This window comes from Rhagoletis zephyria, unplaced genomic scaffold (assembly GCF_001687245.7).
Source record: "Rhagoletis zephyria isolate East Lansing unplaced genomic scaffold, Rhagoletis_zephyria_1.1 Rzeph_scaffold_03336, whole genome shotgun sequence".
NCBI lineage: Eukaryota > Metazoa > Arthropoda > Insecta > Diptera > Tephritidae > Rhagoletis > Rhagoletis zephyria.
Genome location: NW_016160419.1, coordinates 53,640 through 64,923, shown reverse-complemented (window position 1 = coordinate 64,923; position 11,284 = coordinate 53,640). Strand labels below are relative to the sequence as shown.

The window sequence follows — 11,284 nt, the reverse complement described above, 5'->3', positions numbered from 1 at the left end:
TTTTTTTTTCAATTATCCGTGAACATGGCGAAAATGTCCTTAAAATTTTTAAATTTGATTTTGAAGAATCTTAATTTAATTTAAATCCTATAAATATACGTAAGGATATTAAAGGATAAACATTTCAAAGGATATTTTTTGTTAATTAATTTTTTCGACGTCCTTGCGAGAAATCTTGTCGCTCTATTAAAAATTTACAAATCTTCCCAACACACATAATAAGGTAAGAAAGGCAGTTATGGTCAAAAAAATTGCGCTCTTATATTGACTACAATTTTTCTATTGGCGCCTTGACAGTTGTGACGCTAAAAGACATCAACGATGAATCGCTGCTCGTTGCGTCTTGCCCACATGGCCCATGACAACGAAGCACCGCCGAGGGAGCGTCATAGGCTGGTAGAAGTGGCTGGCGATAGAAAGTAACCGCTTATAGTAGGATCCGACGCGAATGCCCATCATACTATGTGGGGAAGTGCGGACATTAATGAAAGAGGTGAGTTATTTCTTAACTTTATATAACAAGTAATTTTTAAGCAAAAAACAACTTCAATTCTCATATAACAGTTTAAGATTATCGTTAATTTCTTCACGATCAAATGATCGGATTTAAACCAAATAGTGCGGGACCACCTCTGAGGTAACACCTTTCCTTCCAAAAAATTGTAGAAGTCGGTTAGCGTGGTCCAAAGTTATGCGGTAACATACATAAAAAAAAATATATTCCGACGAACTGATAACATTCTCCTTTTGGTGAAGTCGGTTAAAAAAGCTTAGATGTAGCTATGTAATAGAGGTGAAGAAGCGACGTATATTGGACCCAGGTCCAAGAAAGTTCTTGACCTAACTCTCTTTACGATTAGTCGTACGAAGGTAGATAGTTGGAGGGTGCTACAGGCACCATTGTTCTCTGACTACAATTACATAAGCTTCGACATTTTGATCTATCCCAAAAGAAATAGTAGGGTCATCAGAAAACATAGAAATACTAATTGGGAATGCTATAGGAAAATACTGGACGATACAAGGACTTACTCAAATCATATAAAAAAGAAAGGCATAGAAAAAATCCTGGAGGGACTTCTGTGAGAACTTAGAGGAAACAAACGAAGTGGGCAGGCTTAGGAAACTTCTAACCAAGATTCCAAGCGCACCTTGACTGAATCAATTCAAGCGAGGTGTCGCTAGAAGACTTGGTCAGCACCCACTTTTTGCGATACATGGACTCGAGAGACCTTAATTGTGGGGGAGGTATAGCGAGTAGAATCCCGCCAAACGTCCTAACTTCTTACAAAGTAGAATGGACAATGAACAGCTTTGAGCCCTATAAATCCTCGCGAGTAGTCGCATTATTCCCAGTCTTGCTCCAGAAGGCTAGTCACCTTGTGGCACCTTGGCTGAAGGCGATATTTTTGGACTGTTTGAGGCTGAGCTAAGTGTCTGTACTGTGGAGGAAAGAGAGGGTTGCCTCTAGAATACAAAGAATATGGTCTAGAGGTATTTCTGGATATTTCCGGAGAATTCAATAATGTCTCAAGTGAGCAAATTACTAAAGGACTTCGAGGGAAAAGCACCCAAGCTAATGTCGTATGCAGACGACATAGGAAGTACCTAGACACTATGGGCTGGTTTCTCCAACTCAACTTAACTTAGTTTAGCCAATTTTTTTGACTTAGTCAAGAATAAGCTGTGTAAAATGTAGGCTAACTTTTGACTCAAGTCCAAATAATGGCTAAACCAAGTTAAGTTGAGTTGGAGAAACCAGCCCTATCAGTAATGTAATGAACAGCGCCTTGAAACTCATTGACCAATGGGCATGTCGAGCAGGGCTAGGCGATAACGCAGACAAAACAGACCGTATACTCTTCACAAGAAGATATAAAGCCCCAGTGTGGAGATTCCCGAGGCTAGGTAGCACCGAGCTGTTAATTAAAGACCACAAAAAGTATTTGGGAGTAGACTTGGACAGTAAGCTGCTGTGGAAGCGCTATGTTGATGAAAGGGTGAAGAAGGACAGTCACGCCTCTTATGCATGCAAAAGAATGCTGGGAGTCACTTGGAGTCTGTCACCTGCTCTGATGTATTGGTGCTACACAGCAATAGTCAGTCGCGAAAAACCGTAGGGGAATTCAATTTCAGAAACTTTGGGCACAGCTCGACTGCTCGACAGGAAGTGCCGTGAGCGGGAGATCAGGGAACCTTGGAGCATCTTCTCTGCCAATGTTCTGCACTGTGAAAAAAACGTCTAAAATGCTTGGGAGCCTACCAATGCGAAAAGTTAGAGGACATCTCCAAAGTAAGGCCGAAATCTCTACCTAAATTCGCAAAAAGTGTTGAGATCCTTTGTGATGTCTACTTTAACGCGTAAAAATGAACCTACCAGTCTATGTGCGGCTCAACGCCGACCAGATTAACCTAACATAATCTATTAAAAATTTAATGATGCAGATTTACTAGAAATGCGTTCAAATATGGGAAACATTTAGAATATTTCGCATTTCGAAAGTTTTCATGGACGATTTGACTACATTAAGGCTCCATTCAAGTTATGAACTAAAACTTCAACTAAAAGTCGGCATGGGTTATCGTTATCCTGCGGCCATAAAACTTCATAGAGCGTATGCTATTTTTTTCCATATATTCTTGGGACAGTATAACGCATTTTCTTTCATACAAAGTATGCTTGACAATTTTTTGGTATAGAGAAAATGAGCAAAACCTCCCATAAAAATTGCCAAAAATCAAAGGGAGTCTCCTAGATACTTTAAATTGCACTTTGTTATACTACTGGGTTACATAACTGCGTACTCAGAAAGTTTCTAGGAAATCTAATTAAAATGGTAAACAATTTATTGAAATTTTGTCGAATTTTGCTAATTTTTGTACAAAAATTGAAATTTTGACTTACATGGCTTTGTTAAATAACGAACTATTCTTTCATAAATAAAATAATAAACGTTAAATAAAATAAAGGGAAGTAGCGAAAGAGTGCTAAAATGTCTGTTCCCAATATACATATAATTTCGCCATGTGCTTTGCGATTGTTCTTTCGACGTGTGCCCTAAAGTATCATAAAGATGTTCGGTTGAGATAGCAAAATTCTTATTTGAGTTATCGACAGGCGGGCGGACTATGTGGCAGCCATGGAAAATTCTTCTTTCACTATTTGAACCCTTCGAGTTTAGTTTCTGCTTCAAACAGCGTTGAGTCTATAAACTATGTAAACTCGCTGAGTTAGTAAAATATTTTTTATGTATTTTGGCATCAATTAATTCAATTGTAGTTAGATGGTTTTTCTTTAAAATTGGACGGTTCTAAAGATTGGTCTGATATGATAAATCTACATAAGTTTTTTAAATGTTTAGTTATTGCTGCAAATTTGAATGACAAATTATGCCAGACCGAAATAAGCAGCCTCATTGTGTAAGTCGCACATTACAACAACCGCATTGTTTAATGTCATGCTGCAATAAGTAAATGACGAAAATTGTCGAAAACCGTCGAAAACTATGCAGTGTTGCCAAGTTTTTCGTTTTAATATACAGTCGAGTGGAAATTTTAGGCAATGACGTGATATTTTCGATACGAATCGACTCTCGAGAAACGACTCTCGCAATGAGGCTGAAGATTTTCATTGTTTCTAAAATTTTAGCACAATATGCAAGTACTAGTAGCCTATACATACCTACATATAAATATTATTTTGAACGAATGTATGTACATACATACGTACATATTCAGGTAAAATGCAGCGTTGCTAATTACTCACAAGTTTTGCGTAATTGAACAGAAATGTCTTGAGTAATTGGAGAGCCAGAAGTTGACTGTTTAATATTTGATAAGAAACTTTTCAATAAACAATGAGCAAGACTAAATGACGCCTCACTGCGATGTGGAAAGGTAACAATGACCCAATAAGTTCCGGGAAATGTTTTAATTTTTTTAGTTTTGCAATGGATGACATTTGCTAGTATTTATACACTTTTGAATCAAGTTATGCATTAATAATGAACAGACTTGTGTGAGTGCATAAACCTACCCTGTAGGGAAACCCCGAACTGGTGAACCAAATTTGTAGTTCCGTACTTGATCTTTATCGCCAAAAACGAACCAGTCCGATAGTAACTAGATCGCCACCAGTTAAGACGCAGCGATATGTGGTACCTTTAAAAAACAATTTTAGAAATCTATATCTAAAATTACGAATTTAAAACTGGTTCAAAACAATAGAAAAAGGGATGCAGAACTAACTAGATCTCATCTGGCGAATTTTGAACTAGTTCGAAACTACTGAAAAANAAGACGCAGCGATATGTGGTACCTTTAAAAAACAATTTTAGAAATCTATATCTAAAATTACGAATTTAAAACTGGTTCAAAACAATAGAAAAAGGGATGCAGAACTAACTAGATCTCATCTGGCGAATTTTGAACTAGTTCGAAACTACTGAAAAAGGGATGCAGCGGGGGCTTGTTTACTTCGAATAGATTTTTGCTTGGCGGGTTTTTCGTTCAAATACGCTTTCGGTCTGCACGTCGCAGATGCTTTTTCATAGTTTGGTAATACAAAACAAAAATTTGTGTTAACATCCTAACATTTGGGGACCTTCTGGAATATAACCAATAACAGTCAGCACCTCTGCAAATTCAGCTACAGCCAAAGGTATGTAAACGTGTTTTCAAATGCACAATTTAATTTACATTCATTCAAACAAATTTGATTTCAGATTGAAAATACATTTCTTTGCAAATAAATAAAAATTGCTACCATGGTAACCCAAAAAGAAAACATCTTGTTACTTTTTTCGTTTACAACTTGTTCTGAACTATAGCAAATGGGGCGCAAAGCGAACTACATAGATCCCATATGTCGAATTTGGGACTGGTTCTGAACTATAGAAAAGGTAATGCAGCGGGGGATAATTTCTAATTCCTATGACATCGCTGTGTTAAATTCGCTAGTTTTTTGCCTGCAAAAGAGATTTATCGCGAACCAGTTCAAAACTAGAGATTTTCCCCACAGGGTATGGACATACATATGTATGTATATGAGTAAATGACCCAGTGGGAAATTATGTCTCCATGAGTTTTGTCCCATATTTCACTTAAACTTTTATCATTTTAAATGACGTAGCTAAAACATAAATTTAATTATATCCTGTGAACTAAGCATAAAACCCTATTACGTTTTTCGTCGTCGACATCGTTCACCTTTCTTCGTCAAATTCAACATCGACTTCGCCTCAACTCTAAATCGGTATTGTGTAAGCATATTGCGACGACGACGACACTTTATCCAAAAAAATTAATAAAATAAATATACATCTTTGTTTTGGTTTTTTTGTAGCAACTTCTAGCGACCGACAACGTCAGTCAACGTTAACAACAATATAACTAAGCCGATGTCCTGATATGTGAATAATTATTATAATTATCGAAATTGGCAACGGTCATGTCAATTGGTCACGGTCCATATATGTATAACGGTGAATATGGCTCACAGCTACTGGATAGCGTAAAAAATGTCTTTTGACAGGTATGCATATAGCTCAATTTGCATATGATTTTCTTTAAGTGGAGGGAGTAAGCCACCTAGTTACCGCCCAATCAAAGAAGATCAAATCTCAATTTTGCTGAATGCTATTTAGGTCATTTGCTTCTAGATACAGCAATACAGCAGGAAGCGAAGTTTGAGCTTAGTAAGTGCTTAACATTATCACATAACGTGCTCTGATGTTTCCTGTTCATCATAACACAACCTGCACTGTTGGGAGCAAACAGCTTCCAGGTTTGACAAGTTCTTCATCACCTGCATTTGCCAGTAGGAAGAGCCTGTAACAATTGTTATGTTGTGCTTTGTATGGTGAAGGAGTGCTTTGGTTCAGCTTGTTGATATTTTTGGGCCGAAGAATTTACGTAAATAGCCGTCTGTTACCTGCCGTATTTTCCAAGTAATTTTGCGCTCCTTCTTCGATGCTTCATGGTAGAACGAAGAAAGATACTAGTGCTATGAATCTCTGTTCCCCTTCCCTGGCCAATTTTGCCACCTCATTGCCCATGATTCCGCTATGTTCTCCTACCCAAATGCAGTAAACTCGGATTCCGGTTGTTTTGAGTGTTAAGCGCTGACAGCAATCCCACATCCGCTTTGAGGTGATTTCGTGTGCTTTCAAGGTGTAGCGTATGTAGATGTGCTGACCCACTTTCTGCATATACCCTCAGGCATACTTTAATTGCATACGCCTTGAAAGGCAGAGGAGCATTGAAAATGACCTTGCTAGCTCGGAACCAGTTCAGGTCTTTTTTGGAACCATTTCGGGTTTAGTTTGGGATACAGATGTTAACACATCAAATTTCATTAGTATCTGGTACTCAGGGATTTTTAAATTTAAACCGATATGTGTGCATACTTCAATCTTTTCTGCAGCCGACTGGCCAGTCGAAAAAAATATTTCTCCAACCAATGATGCTGAATTTGTCAAGCATCGGAAACGAGACTTACTAGCTCTTAGTAACTTCTATACCTGCTGTACTAAAGCGTTCACATTGAAATGGGCTAAAGGCAGTTTCCAGTAGGGTTTGAAAGATGCTTATCTCCTTAGCGCTCGGTGAACAGGTAAATATACATATGTATACAAATGTTAGTACATACATATTTGTATGTGGGTGTATGGAAATACATACATATGTACATACATATCTACTCATGTGAGTAAAGATTCTGTATTTATAGGTGTGTACGGCTGTCTTGTTTGTATGTATGTACGACTGTTTGTATATAAATAATTATGTAGTAGACTACTAAGTATTTACTAACTAGCTAAATCATTTGCTTATAAGTATAAAAACAATATGAAGAAAGCTTCTATAAGCTAGCAGCTGGAATGTATGTATGTATGTTCATTTCAAGTTATGGACGACACTATCTGTTGTCAAATTTGATAAAACTGAAATGAAACGAAAAATCAATAAAATTTCGTTTCCCTGCACTAGTGAGCTACTAAGATGAATTTCAGTGCAGAAAGATAAAACGGCTGCCTGCGAGAGAGGAGGGAGAGTGAAAACTGTAGCGATCCGGACAACCACAATTTCTCTCCGCCATGTCAGGGAGTACTCAAAGTGGAAATTCGCCGTAAAGTTGACCGCCGATGTCGGTCCGATTTTGGAAGTAATTGAGCGCCATATGGCGGCGGTGGTAGTGTTGATTGTATGTAAAAATGCCACATTTGCCACTTCATAGTCGGCCATCCTGCTCTGACTAGGGTTATATCGGTGGTGATAGCGTGTCGGTAACCAAGCAGCCGCATTGCTGCTACACTCGCAATGTCATCTCACCGTAGGCACATTGAGAGCGAACATTTCGAAGCGCTATCGGCTGTAGGTTGTCGACCGTTGTTTGACAGCTGCAGCTAAGGAGCATGGTACTCATAGATTTGACTTGACTTGACTCTCGTCTATGCCTTGTCGTTGTCGTTGTCGTTGTTGTCGTCGTCGTCGATACTCTTTGTGGAATACGGCACCCGAAATACAAGTATAGACTATGAAAAACAGTGAGCGTGCCGTAAAAACGCTGTGCTATTCGCCATACGAGAGCCGTGCCCGCTTCTAGTAGACATTGAACTTTAGCACAACAAGGTGGTTAATATTTGGAGCGGCTGCCAAAATGTTTTGTGTATTTGCAAGAAGAAATTGAAATTAGTCAAACTGAAAAAGCACAGTCACAGTCACAGTCACAGCCACAGTCACAGCTTGGGCGCATATACTATACAACGGGCAGCGGTAGTAGCTAGCACTACCACACACTAGCCAAGCCAAGGCATTAGCATTCAATTAAAACAAAGAAGTGAAGTAGTTAGTGGTCGCAGCTGCAGTTACACAAAAAAAGTCTGAATGTGTGTACTCGTTTGAAGTGTGAAAAAAGGTGAATATAAGTATTGGAAAAAATACAGAAAAAGAATTGAAACTAATATTTGAAGCCATAATTCCAAAAAGTGTATGAAAAAGTTTGCTAAATGTGAAATAAAAAAGGCGAAAAAAGTGAAGTGTAGTTTCAAATATACATATAGCTTTTCATGTAGTACAGATAAAAATATGTATGTATATACAAATTATGCACATATGTATGTATGTATTTATCGATAATACATTATAACAAAAAGAAACGTATTATGTGCTGCGTAACGTTGAATAGAAATGAAAAATAGTTTGTCTTTTTTATACAAAAGCAATTATTCAATTTTTCCCCAATGAAAATTGTGTAAAAATTTTGTATACCCTCAAAAGAAAACCCCCCCTGCGTGAGTGACGTGAACTGAAACTCGTGCCGCCCCTTGTACCGCTCAGTAGCGCTCTCACGACACCGCTCCCTAAAGTGTGCGTGTGAAACTTCGCGAATACATTTTTCAACTTCAACTCGGAAGCACCTCATTGGATCGAGCGACATTATGTATTTTACTGGATGATGGGCGCTTAAAAGTGTATAGTATGTGTGTGAGTGTGTGTGTGTGTGTAAATGTAACTACTCCTCACCTTTCGTTTGTGCTGACTACATCCATCCATATATACATACATACACATATGTATGTATGTAGTGGAGTGTCTGGGGAGCTCCGCCAGACGACTGACTGCACTGCAGAAATCATCGCAGCAAGAAATAATTCGAACCAGCCCAAAAGGAATCGAACGGAACCAGAAGCTAAATGAAACGGCCGGCAATAGAACGTTAAGTGCGTGTGTGTGTGTATGTTTTAGGAATTGGGGGAAAACGCTGAAAACTTGGAAGTTTATCATAAGAATATTAATACTCCAAACAAAGAGACATTTATATTTGTGTATGTATGTATTTACATAAATGTGTGCGTGAATGCATCCCACACACACACACACACACACACACATCCGCCTCTTTGGAAAATGTATTTTTGTATGCAGCTTTCATAGAATTGACTCGCTGAAGTTGAAGCGCAGCGACACACATTTCTAAATAATCGTATCTTAAAATTATATCTAAACCCAATTACTCAGTTTCTCGCAGAAACCGAAAGGTAATATAAAGAAGAAAAAAAAGTAAAACACGAATTAAGCAGCCACATCTACTCAGCATTTTCATTGGCTTATCAAGAGCGTGAAATTGAGAGCGCGCGTCGCCATCGCTGCCTGCTCTGAGTTCAAGGAATGTGAGAAAAAACTGCACGAGTACACCCGACAGGATAATACCATACTAAACAGAAAAAAAAAAAATTAAATAGCAGCAAAATCGAATGGCGCAGCAAAAGAACAAGTCGAATTGGAACTGGTTCAACCTGCATAGCAAGCTCACTATTTGAGCGCGTTTGTAGCTCTGCGACGCTTTTTGGCACTTTGGCCTTGGTGTGTTGGCGAGCTTTTACGCAGGTCCTGCTTTCTGTTCAACTGCTGCGTGAGCGCGTGTTCTAAAATATTCGCCGTGTAGCTACAGAAAACACACCTTCCAATTATGCACTACATACATCTGCACTATGCAAGTTTTTCAAAACGATAATTGATTATAATCATAACTACAAGGATATTTTACTTATGATGATGACGGTAACATGCATACGTGCATACATACATACATACATATGTATGTATAAGGAGTAGGAATTTGTGAATATGCTGCTGGATACTTTCGTAGATTTACGTCCGGTATGAATATGTTCAATTCGCCGCGATACGCATCGAGTACCTCCCCCCCCCCCAAAAAAAGGGTTCATCTAAAAGTATGTACGTATGTACATATGTATTTACATAAATATAATAAATGACTGCTGCATGGCTAAAATATGGCAAGGCTATTGCTCTTGCATATTGCTACCTACAAATAAGATTTTGGAAATAGATATCGAACAAAGCAAAGCCTTGAAAGCATAAAGTCTCTTTCAAAGAAAAATGAAATTACTAAAGCTATTCTGATTTGAAGAACTTCTTCTGTAGTTTAATACAAAGTCCGAGATCCAGGGATATGGGCTAAGTTCTAGTTTCTCTGGTCCGCAAGGAATTTTTGCTTATCAAATTGAGTTGTAATCATTCCAGTTAAAAAAAAATTATTGGAATTTTAGGGAATAATTTAAAGAATTTTGGGGAAGTAATGTCAGGAATTGACCATTGAAATGATTTTTTACCAAGTACTCTATTTTGGTTGGTAATCTTTTGCAATTTTTCTGATAAAACCATAACGCCAACACTGCAGAAACTCTTTAGTTCCTGGGTAAAAAGCTAAATTATTAGATTTTCACAAGCCGATATTGAAGTCAACTTAAAGTAAGCGAGGGAGTCCTGCAGAGATTGGAGCAAATGATAAACTGGGGGGAAGAAGGCCCGTGCCATATTCGGTATACATAAAAACTCACCAGCCAACTTCCAAAATTTTAGTGGAACCAGCAATCTTGTGTGTAGCCTGGTCTGATGGAGCACAAACCTATTCTGTTGATCAATTAAAAGAAGTGTTCTCGTATTCTAAGTTGTCTAAAAGTGTAGAAAATTATCACAGCTTTTGCGTTCTCTTACCCAAAAACGTGCAAATTAGGGGAAACTGAGAGTCCAAATTACATTTGGTCTGTTCGAATAAATCTCTACTGAAAAATATCCAACAGCAACTGGCAGGACAGTAACGGCGAAAAATGCCATGTGGAAATAAAGACTATTTTTTTAACGTAATGTCACGAATACGTTTTAATGCCCGACTTTGTCATTACAATTTTCTATTAGAAAAACACATTTTTGTTTTTTAATTTTTTGATGTTGGATTGAGCCGCGCTTGAACCCAGGCCCTGCGTAATGGTAGCGCGCAATGCTAACCACTTCTTTTCGTGTTCGATTCTAAATTAAAGGCAAAGGGTGCGAAAATGTTGTGTTCGGTTCTTAAAATTTCACACTTTTGTAAGGCAAGAAAGGCAATACTCTGCCCTGTGAAGCTTTGTCAGGGGAAATGGTTGCCCTGAAAATTAGATGGTTGTTTAAAACGAAAATATTATGAAATGCGTGAGCTGGACATGGACAAGAAGGCAAAAATATGCCTTTTTATAGGGTTGAGTGTAACATCAAATACATTTTGCACCGGGGCAGGGCAACACTTTTTTGGAAGAAACGAAATCACCATCAGAAAACTTGAAAATAATATAAATTACATACAAATAATTTTTAAGCAAAAAACAAAACCGACTTCAATTCTCATATAAAAATTTAAGATTATCGTTAATTTCTTCACGATCCAATTAATATAAATTCTCAGAATTTTCGCTAATGGACAATTTTCATCCAATTCCAC

General features: G+C 37.9%; 1 protein-coding gene across 2 annotated transcripts in view; it reads left to right on the top strand.

The window, feature by feature from the left end:
- Nucleotides 1-7,265: 7,265 nt before the first annotated feature.
- Nucleotides 7,266-11,284, top strand: part of LOC108368809 (uncharacterized) — a 37,066-nt gene continuing 33,047 nt past the window's right edge. The window contains exons 1-2 of one of the 2 annotated variants that reach the window (XM_017623728.1): nucleotides 7,266-7,918; nucleotides 9,022-9,725. The gene's annotated coding sequence lies outside the window, so the exon portion shown is untranslated. The remainder of the gene's footprint in view (nucleotides 7,919-9,021; nucleotides 9,726-11,284) is intronic. The other variant, XM_017623727.1, reaches the window with a different exon arrangement.